This window comes from Aedes albopictus, chromosome 3 (genome assembly GCF_035046485.1).
Source record: "Aedes albopictus strain Foshan chromosome 3, AalbF5, whole genome shotgun sequence".
Lineage (NCBI taxonomy): Eukaryota > Metazoa > Arthropoda > Insecta > Diptera > Culicidae > Aedes > Aedes albopictus.
The window spans coordinates 411,381,947-411,405,159 of record NC_085138.1 but is presented as its reverse complement, the minus strand read 5'-3'; the positions used below and the strand labels follow the sequence as shown (position 1 = coordinate 411,405,159).

The window sequence follows — 23,213 nt, the reverse complement described above, 5'->3', positions numbered from 1 at the left end:
TGGCAACATATCCTGACTCCATTAACCTATAGTAATGATCAAATCAGATTCAGGAAGGATTTTTTTTTAATTGGATCACTTGTCCCCCCATTCCCCCTATATACTATACCTAGCTAAAACGAAGAAACAAATTTTGTTTTGTGTTCGAGTACCCAACATATTCATGCAACAGTTGTAAGAAATTTTCTACGCGGGTGATAATCAGTTTATATATTGCTTTAAAGTGATAAGGCGGCGAATGCCAATGTGTTTTGTCCCTTTTGTCGTCATCTGAAAATTCGCACTGATTTTAAACAAATAAACCTAGAGGATGTTTTCATCAGAACTTAGATGTTATTTATACCTATTTTGTTGATACTATTTTAAGATCGATTGAACTAGCATAGATTTCATCAGTAACAAATTCACTCCCGCACTTCGCCATTGATTTTTCATCAGAGCCAACTGACATTGCCTATTTCTCATCATCGATCTTCTCTTTGTGTTATTACAGAATATGTATTGAGTTTCCCAAAAACTTTTTGGTTGAAATACGATGGAGACGACTACATCTTGCTAGAAGAATAATGATTTAGTTTCTTTTGATCAAAGTAGTACACATATCGAAAAAGAGTGTTAAATTCTATGACATATGATGCACATAATTGGAGCGTGGGATATAACAGAAGTTTACATGACATATGTAAAAGTCATAAAATGTCATGTTAACTTCCATTATATGTCATGTAATTCAGCATGACTCTGAGTATTTACATGACATATAACACAAATTTACATGATATATCATGTAAACCATCATAAAGCTAAGTTACTAAGTAAACTGTTAACATGACTAAAATGAAGTTTACATGTCATTTAAAATTTCAATATTTTTATCTGTGTAATAAAATAGAGAGTCGGCGAAGAGAAATCGATCAAGTCAGTTGGGCCCTAATGAAAAAACATTGTCGACTTTAGGACAGACAGTGATTTCACTATTTCTGATTCGATAAATAATTTGATTGATACATTTTTTCATTCAGAAGAAGCATTTCATACATTCCCTCCTCCAAAGCTGATGGCGCGTCGATATTGTTGTAGCTGTAGGTAGGTGTTAACAGCACTTAGCACCCAATAATAATATATCACGCGCCCCGTCAGCTTCTTGGCGCGTGCTTTGTCGTGTTGCTGTTCACGCTATAGGGGTTCAAGTTCAATCTGGAGAAACAATTTTCGATAACAACAAACAGCGCGCGACCACGCGTCCGCCGCTTGAAAATGGCAGACCACTGCGAAACGGCTGCCGTAGGATTAGATTGGGTACAACTCCATTTTTAAACTTTTTTATGCTTTCAACGTTCTTATTCTAAGTGTTAACATCAGTTAGCCGATATTTGCTTGACACTGCAGAGGAAATATTTACAAATTGATCGATTTTTAGAAATTTTAATAGTTTGTTCATGAAACGAAAGTGATTCAAAACAACCATGCGTCTCCATATGTTTCTCAATCGCCTTGGAAGCACATGGCTAATAACAACGTTACCAGAAAACCTATAGTACCTAAGTGCAAGTAAGAACACCCGGAAGATGTTTATTTACATTGGAAAATTGGAAAAAAAATGCGTGGGTTCACCTACAAGGCTTCTAAAAGGATTTCTTATGTAAATATATCTTGACATCGTTCACACATAGAATTGATCAGGTCCAACTGCAGGAGTGGATTTATGTGTAGAATCATTTAATTCCACCAGCGCATTTTGGACCATGTTCCCCTAATGCATGCAGAAATAGTTCTCTCCTTTGCAAATTTGTAACAATGAGCCATTTTACGAAACTACAACAGTGGCGATAATGATAAATCGGGACACAGAAACACGGCTGTAATGTAATTCTGCAATTAACACCTAAAAAATGGCTTAAATTTTGTCTGGGAACATCTTAAGGTTGGTTTAGACGGTACAAGTGACTTGATTCCAGTCAATGGAAAGTGCCCAATTGAACGCGATTCAAATTCAAGTCATCTGCTTACTGTTACGTACTGTCAATGTATGTGATGCACTTCGTGAATCGTCAGTTGATGTAATGTGTTCGGATAAGCCGAATGGCTTTTCAGAGGAATAATAATAAAACAGACTTTAGTCTAATCTGAAACTTACAACTCTACGGATGTAATATCTTTTATACATAGCTGATCACGACAATCCCGTTAAAACCTAAAGTGAACTTAGCAATGTTCTTAGGATCTTAGCTTTTGCGTAATAATAGTACTTCTGCCCTACAAATAACATTCGCTATTAGACGGCGAATATAAAACTTACGAACTTCACAAGTTGAACAATGTAAACAATTGTTTCAACTGAGATGCATTCAAGTGAACTATCGGGTCATTGGCTAAGTCTAAACACATCATTCCATAGGGATTGAACATGTTTGAGAAGTTTGCGAGTGAAATGCTCGTTTCAATTGAACAGTCCAAACCAGGCATAAAGGTGTGTCCATTTCACCTGCAAAATTTCATGTAAAGTACTTTTGATTTGAGTGATTTCGTAGTTTTTCTGGGGGTTATTACCGGGAAAAATGAAAATTTTCAATGTTGTACGTTATATCAAAGCAAAATGTACTTTATATCGAATTCGCTGTATCGAGGGTACGTTATATCGAAGATTACCTATAATAGGAAAAGCCACATGGAGATCACCCGACCATCGAATAGAAAACCAAATTGACTACGTTTTAATCAACGGTAATTCTTCTTGGATATAACCAATGTCCGCACCTACCGCAGTGTGAATAGAGATTCGGTTCACTATCTAGTCCCCATATGCATGCGCTTAAAACTTCCGACAGTTATTACCACGCGGCGTCGGCTCAACATCGAGAAGCTGCATAACGTAGAAGTAGCTCCAGACTACGCGCAGCAGCTAGCAGTAACCCTACCAACAGAAGAGCAGCTTGGCACAGCTACACTTGAAGATGACTGGAGAGACATCCGATCCGTCATACACTGAAAAAACTGACATAGTAACGCTGACCAAATCGAGGGTCAAATTAAAACACTTTTACCACTTGATTTTGGTAGACCATGATTTATTCTTGAAATTACCATGTGCAGATTTCAATTTACCATGTCGTGTTTTATTCACATTCCATGGTAGCTTTGAACCTCACTTCATGGTTCAGCTTACTATGTGCGTGGTGCTCAACATAGTAATTTTAACCATCGTATTAGGGTTTTGATTACTATGCCAGAGGTTGCATGGTTGTGTCGTTGTTTACATTGCAGAAAATTGCAAAAAAAAGTAAAATCGATAAAATTTATTGCATTGTATAAAGTATAATTACATAATTAATAATACATAAGTATATTCCTTTAAGATGGATGTCCTCCGTGGGAGTCAAGCATCCTGTTTGGTCCCCTTCTTGCGAATATTCGTTTTTTTCGGAGCGGCATAAATGGTTCGATTGAAGTTCTTTGGGCCCGCTATGATGTGACGTCCGGGAAGCTGCTGAACGCGGCTGGATGTGGTTCCGGACGAAGTTGTTGCGAGAGCATCGGTTCGGTTAGGAGGTTACAGGCGTATCCTGATTAAACAACGGTGAAGGAATTAAAGGAGACGGAATTAGGAAAAAGCTCCGACGTCCTTCTTCGGATGGAGTCGTCCGTGGAGGGGGGATTTCTGCTGCAATTCATTCATTTTTGTAGGTGACTCGGGTTGCTCTTTAATCTGGAAGCTCCATCGGTATCAAGTGACTTTGTAACCTGTGAACTCGCCTGAGAATGATGAAATATATGTTGGATGAGAAAGAATTTTCAGAATACATTCATGACTTACTTTTCCCCTCTTTCTCTGCTCTTTCTTGACATTTTTTCCTTGGAACCTGCCAACTTCCGGAACTTCCCATCGATATTCGCCTTGGAAAAACAGAGGTGGTGAGAATGGTGTCGGATTTTTCTTGGGATTTTCTTCCGGCAGAAGAAAATTGGTTGAATTACTGCGGGTCAAGCTAGATTGACATTGTTGGTTTAAAGAATAGTTAAAAAAGCCTGTTGAAAACTTACCACCATTTTTATAAAACAAAAACCAATTCTCCATAACAAATAATTTCTTATGAAGCAGGAAACGTGGCAAACACTTTATCGCAAAATGGCGGTGTCTGCCGAATTTTCTGAAAAAAGAAGAGCTTATGCATATAGTATAGTTAAACATAAAAATAGTAGTAGGCAAGTATGAACATGGTTCAGACAATCACGAATAGCGTAATCAAGATAACCATACTTGATGGTATTTGCTACTATTCGCTTGGTTGTCAAAACATGGTAACTACGAGAAAAACATAGTAGTCACCATTGATAACATGCTCAATTTTACTATTTTTAGGCATGGTAAAATTAAGAATGGATGAATAGTTAGTTTTACTATAATTTTTTTCTCAGTGTAGGTAAATACCTCAGCGGCAGCACTAGGCTTTGCGACTCCGAATCACAGAAACAACTGGTACGACGGCGAATGTGAACAGTTGAAACCTGAGAAGAATGCAGCATGAGCGAGAATGTTGCAACACCGTATGAGGGCAAATGAGGCACGTTATAAACAGGCGCGGAACAGGCAGAATTCAGTCTTCCGGATTAAGCGTCGGCAGGAAGAACGGGATTGCGAAGCGATGAAAGAGCTGTACCGCACTGAGGACACACGGAAGTTCTACGAGAAGCTGAACCGCTCGCACAGGGGCTTTGCTCCACAAGTCGACATCTGCCGAGACAATGACGGGAATCTCTCGACCATACCGAGCCTGAGATGGTCGAGAGCTGGCGGTACCATTACGATGAGCACCTCAATGGCGACGTTGCAAGTACCGAAGGCGGCGTGGTAACAGATCTAGGAGTATGTGCATAGGACGAAAGACTTCCGGTCCCTGACCTCCAAGAGATTAAGGAGGAGGTTGGCCGGTTGAAAAACAACAAAACCGCTGGAGCAGATCAACTACCAGGCGAGCTTCCGAAATACGGTGGAGAAGCACTGGTGAGAGTACTACACTGGGTCATTACCAAGATTTGGGAGGAGAAAGTATTACCGGAGGAATGGCTGGAAGGTGTCGTGTGTTATATCTACAAAAAGGGCGAAAAGTTGGATTGCGGGAATTATCGCGCGATCACCCTACTGAGCGCTGCCTACAGGATACTCTCTCAAATTGTATGCCGCCATCTATCACCGATTGCAAGAGAGTTCTTGGGGCAATATCAGGCTGGATTCTAGGATGAACGCGCCACAACGGACCAGATGTTCGCCATTCGCCAGGTGTTGCAGAAATGCCGCGAATACAACGTGCCCACTGATCACTTGTACATCGATTTTAAATCGGCGTATGATACAATCGATCGAGACCAGCTATGGCAGATTATACACGAATATGGATTCCCGGATAAACTGATACGATTTGATTAAGGCGACGATGGATCGAGTGATGTGCGTAGTTCGAGTAAGGTAATTACCTATAATAGGATCTCTATTCATTTAAATTGGCACAGGATTACAAATGGCACTCTTTTCCTACAAAAAATATGTAATGTTCAAAATGAGCTACTAGGAAAATTTACACGGGTGGATGAAAATTCTGTGTGTGCGCAGTAGCACCCCACCCAACTGCAACGCACATCATCCGATACAAAATAGCGATACGATGAAGAAGGCAAGTTCAAGGATACGTCCCATACAAGTGCATCCCTCGTAACCCCTCGTAACCCACCCATGCAATCCACCCCTTGGTGGTGCAAAGAAGGAAAATGCCAGCACATAAAAAGAGCTGATTTTGCCGTATTCTTTAGCGCGGTGATTCCCAAAGTGGGCGAAATCGCCCCCCAGGGGGCGAAAATCAGGCCGAAGGGGGCGAAAATTTGAAATACCAAATTTGGGGGGCGAAAATACTAAATAAGGGGGCGATTTTTTGAATAATTGAGAAATATCAAAAATATTGAAATACAAGTTCAGAATGTCAACTGAATCATTAAAACTCCGTGACATTTCAAGATTTTTTGTTAATAGGATTTGAAAATGTTTCGAGGCCAACTAAATTTTACAGTATTTTTGATGTTTATGTGAACTTTTTGGCAAAATTCCAAGAAAAAAAGGCTGCTACACGAATTTCCGAAAGAATTCCTAATGATTCAAGAGATCCAATAAATGAGAAACTCCTAGGCAAAAATACATGATTGATTTTTGTCCAAGTTATGAAAGGAAGAACACAACTTTCTTATTAAGTAAAAAAAGAAAGTTTTGTTCTTAATTTATATGAGGTTTTTTTTTATTGAAACTTCAATCAAAAACATGACGTTTAAGATGCATCTAGAACACTTTTCGGATAAAGGTCGTCACATATTGTTTGAAAATATATCAAAGAAGCTTCCAGGAGAAATTTCAAACATTGCTAGTGAAAGGAGCTTTTTGAAAATTTTCCACAAATACAGCGTTGAATTCTCTCAAAAGCGAGTAATAGCTGCATGTCTGCATATCTACTTATTTGACAACACAAATTTCTACAATTCATGGGAAGCTGAATTGACACACATCCCAGGCTTTTCATAATTTTCAATTACTGAGCAAAGCTGACTACATTTGAAAATATACAAATAAGGGGCCCAGATGCAAAGGAGTATAAGTGGCCATTTTGTCGATTTTGAACTAAGCTTATTAGAAAATTCTTCAAATTTCAAGCTTTCAGGAAATTTTTTAAGATTATTTTCAAGTTGATTAGAAAAAAATACAATAAATCGAGAAAAAATGGGTCGATTTTGAAATTCCATACAGTTATTCGAGTTGTAATTTTTGCATCAACGATATTTTTGTAATTGTTTTTAAATTTCCCGCCAGTCCTATTTAACTACTTATGACTAAACATTTCGGGTGTTGAAGAACCCCCTTTTAGAATATTGGTGAAACATCTGGTTGAGTTTAACGAGTGTTCGTAAATGTTCACAGTCCGTTCTATTTTGCTCGATTTTGTTCAAAACTATGTATAGCACAAACATGATTTCAAGATGCACTGTTTTTACATGCAATAATGCAGTTTTTTTTTCAAGTGCAGACAATCAACGCATTTGCTCAATGAAAATGAGAGCGATACTAATTTAGGTACATTAAATATCAGTGTTACCATAATAGCACAGACAAACAGACGTAACACCTAGAACAATTTTCGTGAAAATCCATCGCCCAGTTCACATCACATGGTAGAAAAGTTTCACGGAACACTGCGTTGTGCAATATCGTCAACAAAGGGCGCTAGTGTGAAAAGTCAAACTCAAAGAAAAACGATGCGTGCGCCTCTGGTTGTGAAAGTCACAACTATGAAGATTTAAAATGATTGTGAAAAGCGTGGTCGATGGAAATTTTGATAGTGTTACGTCTGTTTGTCTGTGATAATAGTGTCAAATAGTGGGCTATTAACGGCTTCCGGTTAGCAAATTTTTAGCCTTTTATCATGGAAAAATTCAATCTCACTGAGGGGGGCGAAAATATTTTTCTCAACCTCCAAGGGGGAGATACCTCCTGAAAGTTTGGGAAACACTGCTTTAGCGGGTATACTATACAGCTGTTGAATTGCTGGTGCACATTGCATTGTCGGTACGCGTACTTCGACGACGACGTTCGTACGGACTCGGGATGGGGCTCCACGAGAGGAAGAAACTGCAAGTGCACCCGCTGCTGAGAGTGCGTCCAATGAGCGGGTGCACATGCACCGAGAGCGGTCACAGTTAGTTTCTTTGCTCCACCGCACCGTGCCGCTCTTTGTGACATGCATGGAATTGGAAACGCGTATGTGGGTGGAGGCACGTGCAAGCAGGCGCTTAGCAAAGTAGCATTATAGGATCAATCTGCTTTTTCCTGATTGAAGCCAATAAAATCTGCCCTGCCTACAATGCGTTTGTGGTTGCGAGGGAGATATACCAGTGAAAAAATAGCGCGGATCGCAGGCTTAGATGGAATATTATTATGCAGTTAGTTTATGGTTTTCATCCATAGGATAGCGAACCACTTGGGCAGCGGCCGGTATTTTGGGCACTCTTCGCTATAACTCACTCAATTCCAAACCAATTATCTTGAAATTTTGTACACGGCTAGATACCATACGTATCTCATCGCGTTCCAAAAATTGTGTCAAATGGTTTAAAATTGGCTGAGTTATAGCAGAAAAGTGCTCAAAATAGGACCCCTGCCGAGTTGGTTCCACTTCCCTACTAAAACAAAGCCAGCTTAAGCGAATCTAAATTTATTTGACTAAAACGATACTGAAATATTCACTGGAAAATTGCTGTAAGTATACATTTGAAATTTGTTACATCTAGATGTACATGAGATCAGACCAAACTCATCAAAATGAACTTTCCAAACCAAATAATCTGCTGTTCGATGTGAAACTTGCAAAGAGCCTTCCTTGAAAATTATGAGGATGTATTACATACATAATATATGCATCTTGTTTGTAAACTTTCAAACACTCCTAATAGGGTCCTAAAATTAAAGACGAAATCTCGCTTTTATTGAATAATACGATCAAGCTTGGTATTCTAATCGGAATTGTACTTTACTCGAACTCGAAAAGCTAATGAATAATGAGAAAATTTGAAATAAGTAAAATGGTAAAAAGTTCTAGTTTGACATTTGAGGTCAACCCTGACGTGATCGAACTCGAAATTTTTCGCACTGGGAATTTAAAAATGTTCCTGCCAAAAATCTAGATATGGCTTTAGGAGCCTATTGTCAGTCATACATCGAGGTCTTGAAATTAGTCTATCTTCATACCCTTATGGGGCCCCAAATGTCAGTAGCCATCAATCCCACTACTCTTTTTGAAGTTTGTGAACTGAAAATCTCTCTCTTTTATTTTTACTCGCTATTTTTTTTAGATTTTCAGCCTGGTTGTCATGTAGATAGCTATGGATTTGAAATGCAATTATGCAACTAAATCTCTGGATGTGGTATAGAATAGTAGGCGTTGCCTTAAATCCGATTATGCCATTACCTCTACTCTGCGACTGCAGTGCCATGCAGAAAACACTCAGTAATTCAAGTTCAGGGCTAATATTAGAATGTAGGGGTAGGCGGGGCAATATGGACACCCTAAGGTTTTTGCCAACTTTACCTGGCAAGATGTCAAAAAAATTAGTTTTTTGATACATGTATCCTTTTAAAGTCTAATTAGCATCTATTGCATAAGAATGCTCACGAAGAAAAATGATTTATCCACTTCAAAAAATGCTATGAAAAATGTTAGTTTTTCATGACCGTCTTCAAGCATACGGGGCAGAATGGACACCCCCATGGGGCAATATGGACACCATGAGACTTTTACGAATTTCGTACATTATTTACACCTATAAAGTCATTTCATTACAAAACAACTAGTATGGATGAATAATACGCCGAAGTAGTTCATTTTTGTTCAGTTAATTTAAATTCCGGCTGTTTTGGATAAAGCTTCGTTTTGTCGGCATGTACAGCTGTTCCTAGAACAACTATTTTCCACTGCTGTCGTTTTTTGATCAATTTGTTTCACCCTATGTCTACTATAGTGAACATTTAACCGAAAATATACTGAAATCGAAGAATTAGGTTGGTTTGTGATTTAGGTTATATTTTTCCCTTGCCGCATCTTTCAAAAAGGTGAGTGTCCATTTTGCCCCGGCAGCAGAAGATATTTCCAAACTTGATTTTGGATATAATAAAGAAGAAAATATAAACATATTAAGCATGTAGATACAGCAAAACTACTTGCATGTGTTCTAGAAATATCAGGTTTTAATCGACCTGCAATAAATTAATCACTAAATTTTATTTTAGATGGTGTGAAAATTATAATTTTCATACACAAAAAACGGAGGACGCAACTTTTTCGTGTAAAATCAAGTATAATTTTAATTTCGAATGTTTCTTTCCTGAAACTACGTTTTAGACAAATGGACTATATTCTCCATTCATTAAAAGTTAAAAAAAGTTCGCATATTTCAAAATATTGAGGGTGTCCATTCTGCCTCGGGTGTCCATATTGCCCCGCCTACCCCTAATACACCTATATTGACATTACTGAACCAACTAACCGTATTCATGAAGGTGGTGTTTACATCATATCATCGATGTATGGGCAACTGAAAACTGTTGATACACAACTGTTTTGCAATTTATTTCTTGTAGGTGGATAGTGGGGAGGGCCCATATAGCCGAGGCGGTAAACGCACGGGTATTCAGCATGACCATGCTGAGGGTGACGGGTTCGATTCCCGGTCGGTCCAGGATCTTTTCGTAAAGGAAATTTCCTTGACTTCCTTGGGCCTGCCACACGATATACACATGCAAAATGGTCATTGGCAGAGAAAGCTCTCAGTTAATAACTGTGGAAGTGCTCATAGAACACTAAGCTGAGAAGCAGGCTTTGTCCCAGGAGGACGTTACGCCAAGAAGAAGAGAGAGGAGGTGGATAGTGGAGCCCATTTAACCCTAAAAGGGATACCTGGGGTCCATTGGACCCCAGGCGCCTTTCAGAGCTCGTCTTTTATGGAACACACTCAGCGAGGTGGCGAAACTGAGGCCATGAAGGTATCCCTTTTAGGGTTAAATACATACTACAGCATAATACCAACGAGATTTTTGTAAACAAAAAATATGCAATCCGCATAACATCTATTTCGCGCAACAGACTCATCGTCGTAATGCATCATCGCCAGTACTTCCTACGATTGCGTCAAGTTCATTGACGCAGGCAGTCAGTCGCACCGGCTGCTTCGTTTTTTTTTTACTTTCATTCATAGACAAGTATTTTTAAAATGCGTCGCTCTCTAAAAAGCTTCTACTAAACCAAACGCCCAAAATTTGCTCCCACGCATTTGCTTGGATTCCTACATTGGCGTGTCTGGTGGTGCGGTGGACGAACATGAGCGCCATTGGCGCTGAACAGCGAAGGAATGTGTGTCATCCTAACTACGCTTTTCGGCAAACGTTTCGCGTGTCTGCGCCGCCGGTAGCATTTTTTCCCGCTCAATTGAAAACGGGATCGCGCGTTTTAATAGTTTTACTACTCCACTCGAATAAACGCAAATTGATGTAGCCTGGGTGCTTTGTGTAAGACAAAGCGCCGGCCGGCAGGTCACGCGATGCGACCCTAACATATTCAGTCAGTAGAGGAAAAAATAACATTTATGACAGATATAATGGATGGGAAATATGTCCGCATCATGTCTTTCCGTGACCTATCCTTCGGTTCCGGCATTTTTAGTAAGCCACTAACTATCAATGAAAACAATACTTAATTGGTCATTCATAAAAATTTAGTCTACAGCTGTGATGACAGGCAAAGAAATACAAATTAATTGGTGTCGCCTTTACTCAGAAATATGTGGAAGAAACGGTATTGGTTGCCATGCAACAGAAATGGTGGTGCAACCCCAGGGCTACTACGATACCAAAGTGATTCGTTCCAAATTGTGACGTAGCAATACAAAGCATTTGGAGATGGACAGTGCAGGAAAAAAATAGTATTGCACGAGATGCGCAGAATATCGGTGGTAACTGGTGGTGCCTAATAAGACAGAGTTTATTATCAGACATAGCCTGCTATTGGGGTTAGCATTCAACGAACACTTTCCCAAATTTCCATTACGGAAATTCCAAGCGTATCGGTTATCGAACTTCAGACACCCTCAGCGATAGCGTATTTACCGGTTGAGGTATTGAAGCTTAAAAAGAAGTTTACCCTACTTATGGCATAATTTTACGACCCGTACTGTAGTGGCAGTTAGTGCAATGTAAAGGGAAAAGCCAAGCAATGGAATACGTGACTGAAAACGTGTCTGCCATGAATCAATATGAGTTCACTCGTGACAACATGCACGAGTGCACTAGGTGCTCGGGAAGTTATAACAATCGACTTTTCTCTCACTCGAATGATTCCGATTCTTCAAATCAATTAGGATCGGCACCAACGCCGACAGCAGCAGCAGTAGCGGAAATTAAGCGAGTGTACTTTGCTCATATGAATGGTCGTCGTTGTGAGATGTTACAATATTGAAGTGCCATTTAGAAGCTGAATGGCTACATCTATCAACAATAGGGTCCTTAAATCTTATTGTCCCTAGGGTCTTAGAGTAAACCATGGTCCAATCGATTATTATTATTATTATCGACTCTTTATTATGGGGATATTCAGGCCGAGGCTGGTTCATCTTCGATCCAATCGATCATATTTACTCACAATTTGGCGTTTTTATTTATTGTGGTGGAAAATATATATTACTAGCTGAACCCGGCAAACTTTGTCTTGCCTACTGTGTTTTTTGACATTTCAAGTTTCTAGCCAAGACCAAGTCCCCGGTCAAAATGAAAGGAAAATCGATTTTCAAAAACTCTTAATTTTTCCATATTTCTTGCCTCATAAACCTTCCTTGGGTGAAAACTAACAGAACATAACTAAGACGACCAAAATCGGACCTACCGTTCGTAAGTTATGCGCGGTCCCACGCATGCCACTGCATTTTTATATATAGATAGATATATAGATAGATTTAATGTTTTTGATCTTGTGTCCTGCCCCTAGCTTTAAACTCACTGTGCTGTTTTCACCGTGTACATAGGAACATTTTTTGATCTTCAGTATGAAAAATGTTGAATTCCATCATGTCAAAGTCAACCTCAAATGTCAAACTAGAACTAGAACTAAATTTTACTTACTTCGAGTTTTTACCCTTCTTACACCCATAAGAAGGGTATAAATACCGCTTGGAAAACCGACTTTCGATCCGAGGCCCGCAGGGCCGAGTCACATATACCAATCAACTCAGCTCGACGAATTGAGCAAATGTCTGTATGTGCGTGTGTGTGTGTATGTGTGTGTGTATGTGTGTGTGTATGTATGTTACAAAAAAATGTCACTCACGGTTCTCAGCCGTCTGTTGACCGATTTGAGTTCTCTTGGAAGCAAATGAAAGCTACTACATCCTAGTAGAACGCTATTGAATTTTATTTTGATTGGACGTTCGGTTACCGAGATATCTTTCAAAGAGTGCTAGGGAGTAGTACAACTTAATTATTTTAGATATTTTTGACAAAGTGTATCACCATAAATTTCTCAGCCGTCTATCAACCGATTTGGGTTCTTAAGGCCCCAAACGAAAGCTACTACATCCTAGTAGAACGCTATTGAATTTTTTTTTGATTGGACGTTCGGTTACCGCGATATCTTTCAAAGAGTGCTAGGGAGTAGTACAACTTAATTATTTTAGATATTTTTAACAAAGTGTATCACCATAAATTTCTCAGCCGTCTATCAACCGAATCGGGTTCTTAAGGCTCGAAACGAAAGCTACTGCACCCTAGAAGAACGCTTTTGAATTTCATTCCGATTGGACATTTTGTAACCGAGATATCTTTCGGGGAGTACTTTGGAGTAATACAACTTAACTTTTTAAGAGGTCTTTGACAAAATGCTTCATAATAAATGAATCAGCCGTGTGTCAATCGATTTGAGTTCTCTCAGCATCAAATGAAAGCTACAGCATCCAAGTAGTATGCTATTAAATTTTATGCCGTTTGGACATTTTGTTTCCGAGATATCTTTCCACGAGTACTAAGGAGTAATGAAATTTACGCTTTTGAGAGATTTTTGATAAAATGTATCATAATACATTTCTCAGCCGTTTGTCAACAGATTTTTTATGATCATATTTGGTTACACAAGTTAGTTATACATAAAAATGCAATTGCATCAAATACATAAAAGCTACTATCTCTTTGTTATATTTGAGCTTAATAAACAGTAGCAAAAATATCACGGAATGTATGTAGGAAAAGCCTTTTTTTTTATGACCAAATCTGGTTTCTCAAGTTAGCTCTACATGAAAATGCAATTGCATCAAATACATAAAAGCTACTATCTCTTTGTAATATTTGAGCTTAATAAACAGTAGCAAAAATATCACGGAATGTATGTAGGAAAAGCCTTTTTACCCTTCTTACACCCATAAGAAGGGTATAAATATCGCTCGAAAAACCGACTTCCGATCCGAGGCCCGGAGGGCCGAGTCTCATATACCAATGAACTCAGCTCGACGAACTGAGCAAATGTCTGTATGTGTGTGTGTGTGTGTGTATGTGTGTATGTGTGTGTGTGTGTGTATGTGCGTTACAAAAAAAGTCACGCACGTTTCTCAGCCGTCTGTCAACCGATTTGAGTTCTCTTGGAAGCAAATGAAAGCTACTACATCCTAGTAGAACGCTATTGAATTTTTTTTCGATTGGACGTTTGGTTACCGAGATATCTCTCGAAGAGTACTTATGAGTCATACATCTAAACTTTTTAAGATTTTTGACCAAGTGTATCATAATAAATATTCTTGCCGTCTGTCATCCGATTTGGGTTCTCTTGGCACCAAATGAAAGCTACAGCATCCTAGTAGATCGCCCAGAAATTTTATTTTGATTGGACATTTGGTTACAGAGATATCTTTCGAAGAGTACTTAGGATTTATACAACTAAACCTTTTGAGATTTTTGACCAAGTGTATCATAATAAATATTCTTGCCGTCTGCCAACCGATTTCGGTTATCCTGGCACCAAATGAAAGCTACAACATTCTAGTAGAACCCTATACAATTTTATTAGGATTGGACATTTGGTTACCGAAATATCTTTCAAAGAGTACTTGGGAGTAAGGTTAACTTTTTGAGAGATTTTTGACCAAGGGTACCATAATAAATATCTCAGCTGTCTGTCAACCGATTTGGGTTCTCCAAGCACCAAATGAAAGCTACAATATCCTTGTATAACGCCCTGAAATTTTATTTTGATTCGACATTTGGTTACTCAGATATCTTACGAAGAGTATTTCAATAAATTCTTTTTTATTAATCTATTCACTTACTTGTTATCTTGCATTAGTTTTTAACCAGTCTATGGGAAATTATTTTTCAATAAATAATGCTGACAAAGTGTATTGTTGTTTTCAATAAAATTATAAATAACAAATTACAAATACACAGGAATTTTATGAAAACTATCAATATGTTAAATGAAAGCTTTGAATTTATATATTGTGGGAAAAATGCAAGAACCGGACAGCGAAAATAACTAGCTAATGCCAAAACTGATTAACTTAGTAGATATATCATTTTTGTCCTTTTTGCGCCATAACCATGAATACCAAGTACTTCGGAGCTAATTTAATCGACTGATTAAGAGATATTAGACAAAGTATATCTCGCTGATTTTCTTATCCATTTGTTAACCGATTCAAGATCTTTTGGCAGTTAACAAAAGATACAATATTCCAGAATATGTAAGCTATTTTTTAAAAATTTCACACAAGATTCTAAAAGGTGTTTGGCATTTCTGGTAGTTTAGTTCATGGTCCATGATGCTATTTTGGAAACCAATTCACTAGATGCCAAATCCACAATATTTTCTAGAACTTTTGGTCCATCACACAAAATAAATATGTTAAATACAAATAATACAACAATAGTTTTAATAAGTGTAAGAAGGGTTCTGTTCACCATAGGTGGATTAAATCAGGTTTTTTTTCGTAATTTTACGATCTGCTGAACATATAGCGCATTTAGTTCACCACTGGACTATCGCACTAGTTTTCAGGAGTGCGAAAACGCTAATAAAAGTGCGCGATTGCATCAAATCAACTCGGTGTCTTCAGAGCACTTGTTCTCCATAGATTGAAGAAATAGTGCGCCGAAGACATCAACCTGATTTGATGCAATCGCGTACTTTTATTTACGTTTTCGCACTTATAAAGTCGCAGTTCGCAGTCCAGTAGTGAACTAAATGCGGTATATTGTAGCGTATTGTAAAGATGACCCGGTTTCTGCTTATGCTTCATAATGAGCAGATTTATTGTATTTTTTTTATTTATTTTTTTTTATTTCATTTTTCTTATCTATATTGTGACATACTCTCTTCGAGACTGTATGGTTTTCTAAAACTTATTATTTTATCTATTTATCTATTTATTTTTTGGACATACGCTTCGCGATTATACGGTTTCCTAAACATATTGCAACGTTCCGATGACCCTGGAGGGATCGGTTCTGCTTAGGCCTACTGAGCAGAAACATAACAATTCATACTGTAAATAAGATCATCTCTTTTGATTGCCATCATTCAAAAGATTAAATTACAACCAAATAAACAACAAATGACATGGGTTCATCACCGGCTTTTCAGGCGTATCCTTGACTTAATACCTCTCCCAATTCCCACTCCGTAGTACTTATGGGAGTGTCGCTGAGTCGGAGGCCTCTTAAATAAGTACTACATCAACATTTCCTCCACACATCCCAAGTTACGGTAAAGATGGGCGTGGGAATAGCGACATTCATGCTTCTGGTATTTTTGTTTTAGACTGGAGCGTGAATTCCCCAGCCTAGTTGCGAAAAGCAGTCTGGACATGACTATCAAAAGGAACATGAATGTCGTTAGTATCCAATCTACGTAGTATACCGTAACTTCGCTAACGCTAACGCTAATTATGGTACACAACATGAGCGTGGTGTCGCTGAAGGTGGTCGAAGACGCAATTGCTCGAGGGTTAACGAAATCTACTGGAGCGGTGTTGCCCAAGTGGTCCTCCTTAAAAAAATATCATTTTCGTAGCGTAGGGTAACTTCTGTATAGCATACCTTGTGAACTCAGTTTTGCTTCTTTCATTATACATGAAATGGAAAATTCGCGTGTCGTGCTTCGAGCACACTATACTTCAGGTTGCACATAACCTACACAGTTCGAAAAAAACCTGTAAAATTATGGCGGATCGAATGTAACAAAAGGACCCCGTCATATATGATGGAAATTTTTGTGCGATCTTAAAATTACATTGCAGATATCTGTTAGAAAATATAATGCAAAATTGCACTCCGTGCGAGAATTGAACTCAGATCCTTGGGGTGTGAGTAGCACGCCCGAGCTCTCTCGGCTATCTCAGCTTGTTGAAGAGCAGACAGTCAAAGTTAAACTGCCTCTACCATAATGCACACATTCCCGACATGCTCCGGCTGCTGCACTCAGGCAAATAAACCTAAGATTATCATAAGGTCTAACTTATGAAATGGCCCTCAAACAATTCATAACGACTAGATTGAATTTCATAAGGTCGGTTTATGACGCAGAATCGACTCACTGTTTGGCTTTTATACACATTTAGCAAGACGATATTCTCAAGCGTCGATAGCCGCGTGAGTTGGGCACGAGCTCAGTGATCTCGATGTTCATGGATCGATTCCAGTCTGCATCATTTTACGATTTTTCTGCTCTTTTCATAAATTTATCTTATGTAATTAGGTCATAATAAGCATGTTCAATTTTCATAAGGTATTCTTATGGCATCCAAACCTTACAGTTATGGCTAAATTTCATAAGGTATTTTGATGAATTTCGGTAGTTTACTTCGCTGAGTGTGCAGAGAGTACCGTGAGAGACAACGGGGAAACCGCCACAGCTGCGAGCAGCCGTTCGTTTAGCTGATGACGGAGAGTGGCTGGCATGATTTATAGCAGATGCGTGTAAATTTAAAGCGAATATGCTTTAAAATCTGTAAACAAACCGTCTGACCAGCAGCGGGCTGCTCGGCTGACGTTAAATGTTGGTGATTTACATTTTTCTGCCGCAAATTTCAGTTGATCTTCAATTTACGTGCTGCTTAACTTTCATATTTTTTTGCTGTGTAACTCCGTCTCAGTTTGACCTCATTTGCTCATTTAAGAGTTCCTTCGCAAACTTTGCGTATTCAGGTATCCCTGCTCAGCAGACTGGGGAATCTGTACTAATTTGGTTGTGATAACATTTCATGGATAACTCGCTTCCATTGGCACCCCAAGAGAGACAGGTTCCCATGGTTTTACTACAACAATCACAAAAAACAGACGAACATGCTTGAACACAATTTCCTGAAAATGTAATGTTAAAAAAACTAGCACAGTATCGACATCGACGGTGACGTCTGTTCTCTGTGCTACACTAGGGCACTGCATTGTTTCAATTTTCATTATTATTTATTAATGACACTTTACCACGTTTGGTGGCGGCATTCGTGTCTGCGCATTGTTTTGATTTTGTATGTGATTTTGACATTTCTTGGCCTTGTTGTTTGAAAAATTTCTGTAAGAATGAAAGGGAAGGTAAGAAATTCATGCAGTATCTTATGTCCTCCATCGTTGTATACCAACTGTTGCTTTGAAAAAAGCTTATCCTCTGCGGTTTGTGAGGAGAACCTCACGTATCTTATTGTGGCGCGGCGTTCGATGTTTATCTAAATCAGGGGTTCTCAACCTTTTTGACGTGGCGACCCTCTTTAAGAATTGTGAAAACATCTGGGGCCCACTGAATATTTTTGGAAAAAAATATATATGAATTAAATGAGCGAAACCGTGTTTTTTGGGTACAGTGACGTAGCCAGAAATTTACTGAGGGAGGGATTTTCGACGATCAATGATAGGTTTATTTTTATTCGACACTTTAATTTTGTAAACAATGATGTCATGTACATTCAATTTGAGTCGAAGCTGTAAACTAGCGGCGCGGCCGAAATTTTTTTCTTCTGAAGGCGTTTTATACTGAAAATTGGTTCCTCAAATTGTGGCTTTTATGGGTGGCGGTAGGGTGCGAGCACCGGTTTTGGCCAGTCTAAGGGAAATCATTTATATAAAAATAACCAATAATCCTATGAAAACAACCAGCGTGTCAAATGAAAGGTTTCAATCTATACTTTGAAGGAAAAATGCAGAAATCAAGCCAATACTTGATTTTTGTATTAAAAGTGGCACTGGCCAAAATAGAAGCACTGCCGCAGTTTTGGCCATATTCTTAAGTTTGGTTTCTATTTTGGCCAATCACGTGTATTTCTTATGGGAGTGGCCAAATTAGAAGCACCCTGGCCAAAATAGATATATGGGAGCTGATTTTTTAAGGAAATATATTTTTTTCTTCCAGTTTTTAATCGAAATGTGTGGTTTTCATGGCTGTAATCATCATATTGTATTAGGATCTACTAGTAAAAAATAAATATACGCCGGTTTAGATCGCAACAGGCTCAATACCGCACTATGGCCAAAACTCCGGACTGGCCAAAACTGAAGCTTCTACCCTATACAAGATTTAAAAATATTTTTGGTAACATCGCGGCCCCCCTGAACTGGCTTCAGGCCCCCCAAGGGGCCGCGGACCACTGACTGGGAATCCGTGATCTAAATATTTTAATGTTCTGACTTTGAGCTTTCTAATACTGAGTTCAAAATTGAAATCGGTGTTTGCGAACACAGCTGAAATCGGGATTCAATGACAAAAATCAAAATGGCATCTAAATCCAAGATGACTGCCAAAATATTTTCTACTTCAAATGAGAGGTCTATACTTTCCCTTCGTTGCAAAGTGAAGTTTTGTACATGTTACAACATGAATTTTCGAGATATTACGTGATAAATTAGGTGCAATTTGACTAAAAATCGTCATTTCTGTCACCATGTCAGCCCCTTGGCAAGCAAGGGGTCCATCAATCTAATCCAATCAAAATGATTTTCATCCTTTATATCATATTCTAAAAAAATAGCAAGAAAAAATAGAAAATTTTATGTAAATGGCGGCCTGGTTTCAGCGAGAATTACCCCCAAGGAGTTTTTACAGAAATTCTTCCGGATATTCTTGCTGGAATTCCATCAGGAATTTCTATCGGAACTCTTTCACGGATTCTTTTTTTTTCTTTTCTTTTTCATTACAAAGAAGTGCATGAAGAAGGAAAAAGTTCGAAATCTATCAGGTTAACCTAGTTTCAGAGTGTCTGAAAGCTCATGTATACATGAATGAGACAGCGTGCCATGCGCTGGTTTGAAATGCGTTTCAGGAAAATTTGTGAGATTTGAGATCATAGCATGCTCATGAAAAATCTAGTGTACGTGCCTCAATGAGACGTCTCGTGAGACTCGTCTCATTGAGATGTTCCTCAGTTAAGAAGAATTTGCAGTGGCATTATTTCAAAGACCCTTATTAGATCTTGTGAACCTGATCCCACCCCAGATTTAAAGCAGAAATACCGAGATCAATAAATCCCCGGGAATCGAATCCGTTTATTCGCGAGTGGTAATGGCGGATTTTGACGTTTCTTAGGGGAAAATCGAAGTGGTTTGGTTCTCCTCCTCACCCTTCGTCAACTGTTTGTTGAAGTGAACCAGCTGCAAAACGCAAAAATCGTAACCGCTCGGGCTCGGCGTTGTACGCAGCGTGGCCATTACGTCTCGCGGATAGGTGGATAAAATGGGGCCAAACTATCAAATTATATTGGATTTATTAGAAACCTACGGCCAATATAGCCCAAGTAGTGCTGGCGGCCGACCAATTTTGAATTGTTTGTATCGATTGAGATTACAATGTCCCTAACCAAAGATGTAGCCCACATCATAGCTCTCCTCCTTCACAAACTATTGACCACAACAATCATTTACATCTTCTTTCCATAATAAACCTTATTTTGCGACATCGCTGGGGGTGGTGGTGGGGGAAGACGCCTTTCCTGACGTAAAACAACCTCCAGCTGTATTCCATCTGCTCCAACACACTCATGACCCTAACCCTTGACTAACCCCCGGAAAGTCAACCCAACCCCAAACATCATCTGGACATCTCATCCCTGTGAAGGGCTCGAGAGTGAATCAAACCGGTGCGGTATTGGGGCTATAACAAGTTTTACCAGGAGCTTGTCTCATTGAGATGTCTCATTGAGACTCGCAATGCTAATGCGATGTGCACCAACATCACGAGTCTCAAGCTCAGGGAATTTTTATGTGCTCACAGCCAACTTATCTCAATCTCGTATTGAGATTTGTGCGTACAGATACTCTGCCTAGTTTCTTAAAAAAAATAATTTCAAAATAGATGCTTCAATAAACTTTGTTAGATCTTTTCCGGAGCCGAACAGCAACTTCCTTTGAAGGTCTCCATACGTTTTATAACAAACTTCTTCAAGAAATGTAAATAATGTGCCTATATCCAAATATTCCTCCATGATTTCTTAAGAACATCTATATTGGTCTAGTTCAAACAAATTTGTCTTGATAATATCATTTTCTCTTAAAAACAATATGATATCAATAAACATTTCTAACCGCCAAGAATTCCCTCTGACTGATTCTAGAATTCCTTCACAATTCCAGATTTTTTCCAGGTAAAATGAAATTACATGATAATCCAATTTTTAATATTTATGATTAGATAACAGGAAGCTAAATCTGTTTCACTATGTTGCCATCCCAAGTAGCAATTCCATTGCTGATCGGTTTTGTTGGATGTTTATAGAGGTGTTATAACAGCAATAATCAAAACTCACAGTTTTATGACTACCTTTATGAAAACCATTGATGAAAGGTTTTATAGTACACTTGAAGATATGTTTAAAACCAGATTTTAAGAGTAAACAAAGCTTTCCGATATGTAAACCTCCACAAACCACAATAAAACTGTCCGAACTCTCAACAGATGGCGTTCCGCTCAATTAGTGACGACATCTGCTGGTGGCAAAGCAGAAATTAACAAGCATGGGAGCATGAGATTACTGATGGAACATATCATAACCACTTTTCGAGTATGGAAATGTTTTCAACTAGGTTTTAAAACATTTTTACAGGGGATGGCCAAAATGTTTGGGATAGGCAACTTTTTTTCTCCCACAAAAAAAATCAACATGCTGTAACTTTACATAGAGTGCATCTAAAAATCTGAAATTTTTACTGTTTGTCAACCTATTATATGTGCATCATTGGTACAAATTTGGGCTCGATTGATTGATATTTCGCAAAGTTAGAACCGTTCGGGTAAAACACTATTTTTCAGACAACTCATTTTTGAGCTGTCATATCTCGGAAACCCGTGAACGGAATTGAATGAATTTTTTAACGTTTATCAGCAATATATTGATATTTAATACGACGTTATAAAATGTAATATTTTCTCATGGCGAATTAAGTTATACCGGGTTGAAGTTTTTACCCATATAGAGGAAAATAAGTCAAATTTACAATACCACACAAAAATTATTAAATGTGTTCTTCCTTCAATCTAAGGGGCTGTTCATAAACCACGTAGACCAAAATTTGGCAATCTCAGACCCCCCCCCCTCCCCCTCGTAGACTTTTGTCCATACAAAAATTTTGAAATTTGTAAGGAGCGTAGACTTTGGCCAGACCCCCCCTCCCCCCAAAAAGTCTACGTGGTTTATGAACAGCCCCTAAATAGTCTCAAATATATCTGATTAGAGAAAATTTGAGAACAGATGTGGAAAATCTTTGGATATCAACATGAAAATTTATTGACATTGATGTAAAAAAAATACATTTTTTCGAGAAAAATCCAAAAAGTGTCAATCTATGATAACTTTTTTTAACGTTTAAAAAGTACCAATGTTTGAATACTTTGTGAAGCATTTACATATTGTTAGTGTACGTTCAAAATTTCATTCAATTCGGTTCACTGGTTTCCGAGATATGACAGCTCAAAAATGAGTTGTCTTAAAAATAGTGTTTTACCCGAACGGTTCTAACTTTGCGAAATATTAATCAATCGAGCCCAAATTTGTACCAATGATGCACATATAGTAGGTTGACAAACAATCAAAATTTGAGATTTTTTGATGCGCTCTATGAAAAGTTATAGCATGTTGAACTTTTTTGTGAGAGAAAAAAAAGTTGCCTATCCCAAACATTTCGGCCATCCCCTGTATATTTAGCTACTCTTATTACAGTTTGCAAAACCTCTCCGAGAGTGGTCCACTTAGCCGGAAAAAGCTCTCAAAGAGGTTATCAAGAGGTTTTGATGTATAATTCTGTTTTATTGCAAGTTTTATTAAATTGGTCACGAAGATCTCTTATAGAGCCGAACAAAACAACCTTGATATATAACAATTAAAATTAAGAAGATACATACGGATGGGGAGGGTAACCAAGACTCGCGGAAGAGCAAATAGTGTAAAAGTTTTGCTCATTTCAAGTCTGGAACCGTTAAAATTAGAAAGATTATATTCCTAAAAGATTGGTCTAAGATTACTGTAAGTTACTCTCTACGTAGGATTGGGAGAGAATATGAGTAGATGGGTCATCTGAGAGATAAAAGTTAGAGTCAGAGAGCATAAGAGAAAAACATATTAGAAGCTTGTTAAAAAAAAGTGTAGACAATTTTAACCGTCCTTAACCTGTTCCCCGT

At 38.4% G+C, this 23,213-nt stretch overlaps 1 protein-coding gene and 1 long non-coding RNA gene across 6 annotated transcripts in view; one reads left to right on the top strand and one right to left on the bottom strand.

The window, feature by feature from the left end:
• LOC109403338 (6-phosphofructo-2-kinase/fructose-2,6-bisphosphatase) overlaps window positions 1-23,213 on the top strand; it is a 97,461-nt gene that overhangs the window by 30,996 nt on the left and 43,252 nt on the right. The gene's annotated exons all lie outside the window — the stretch shown is intronic.
• Window positions 2,985-4,416, bottom strand: LOC134289779 (uncharacterized). Its single transcript, XR_009998662.1, has 3 exons — window positions 4,042-4,416; window positions 3,815-3,986; window positions 2,985-3,753 (listed from the first exon to the last, which is right to left on the bottom strand). It is a non-coding gene; the product is annotated as an uncharacterized LOC134289779 (long non-coding RNA).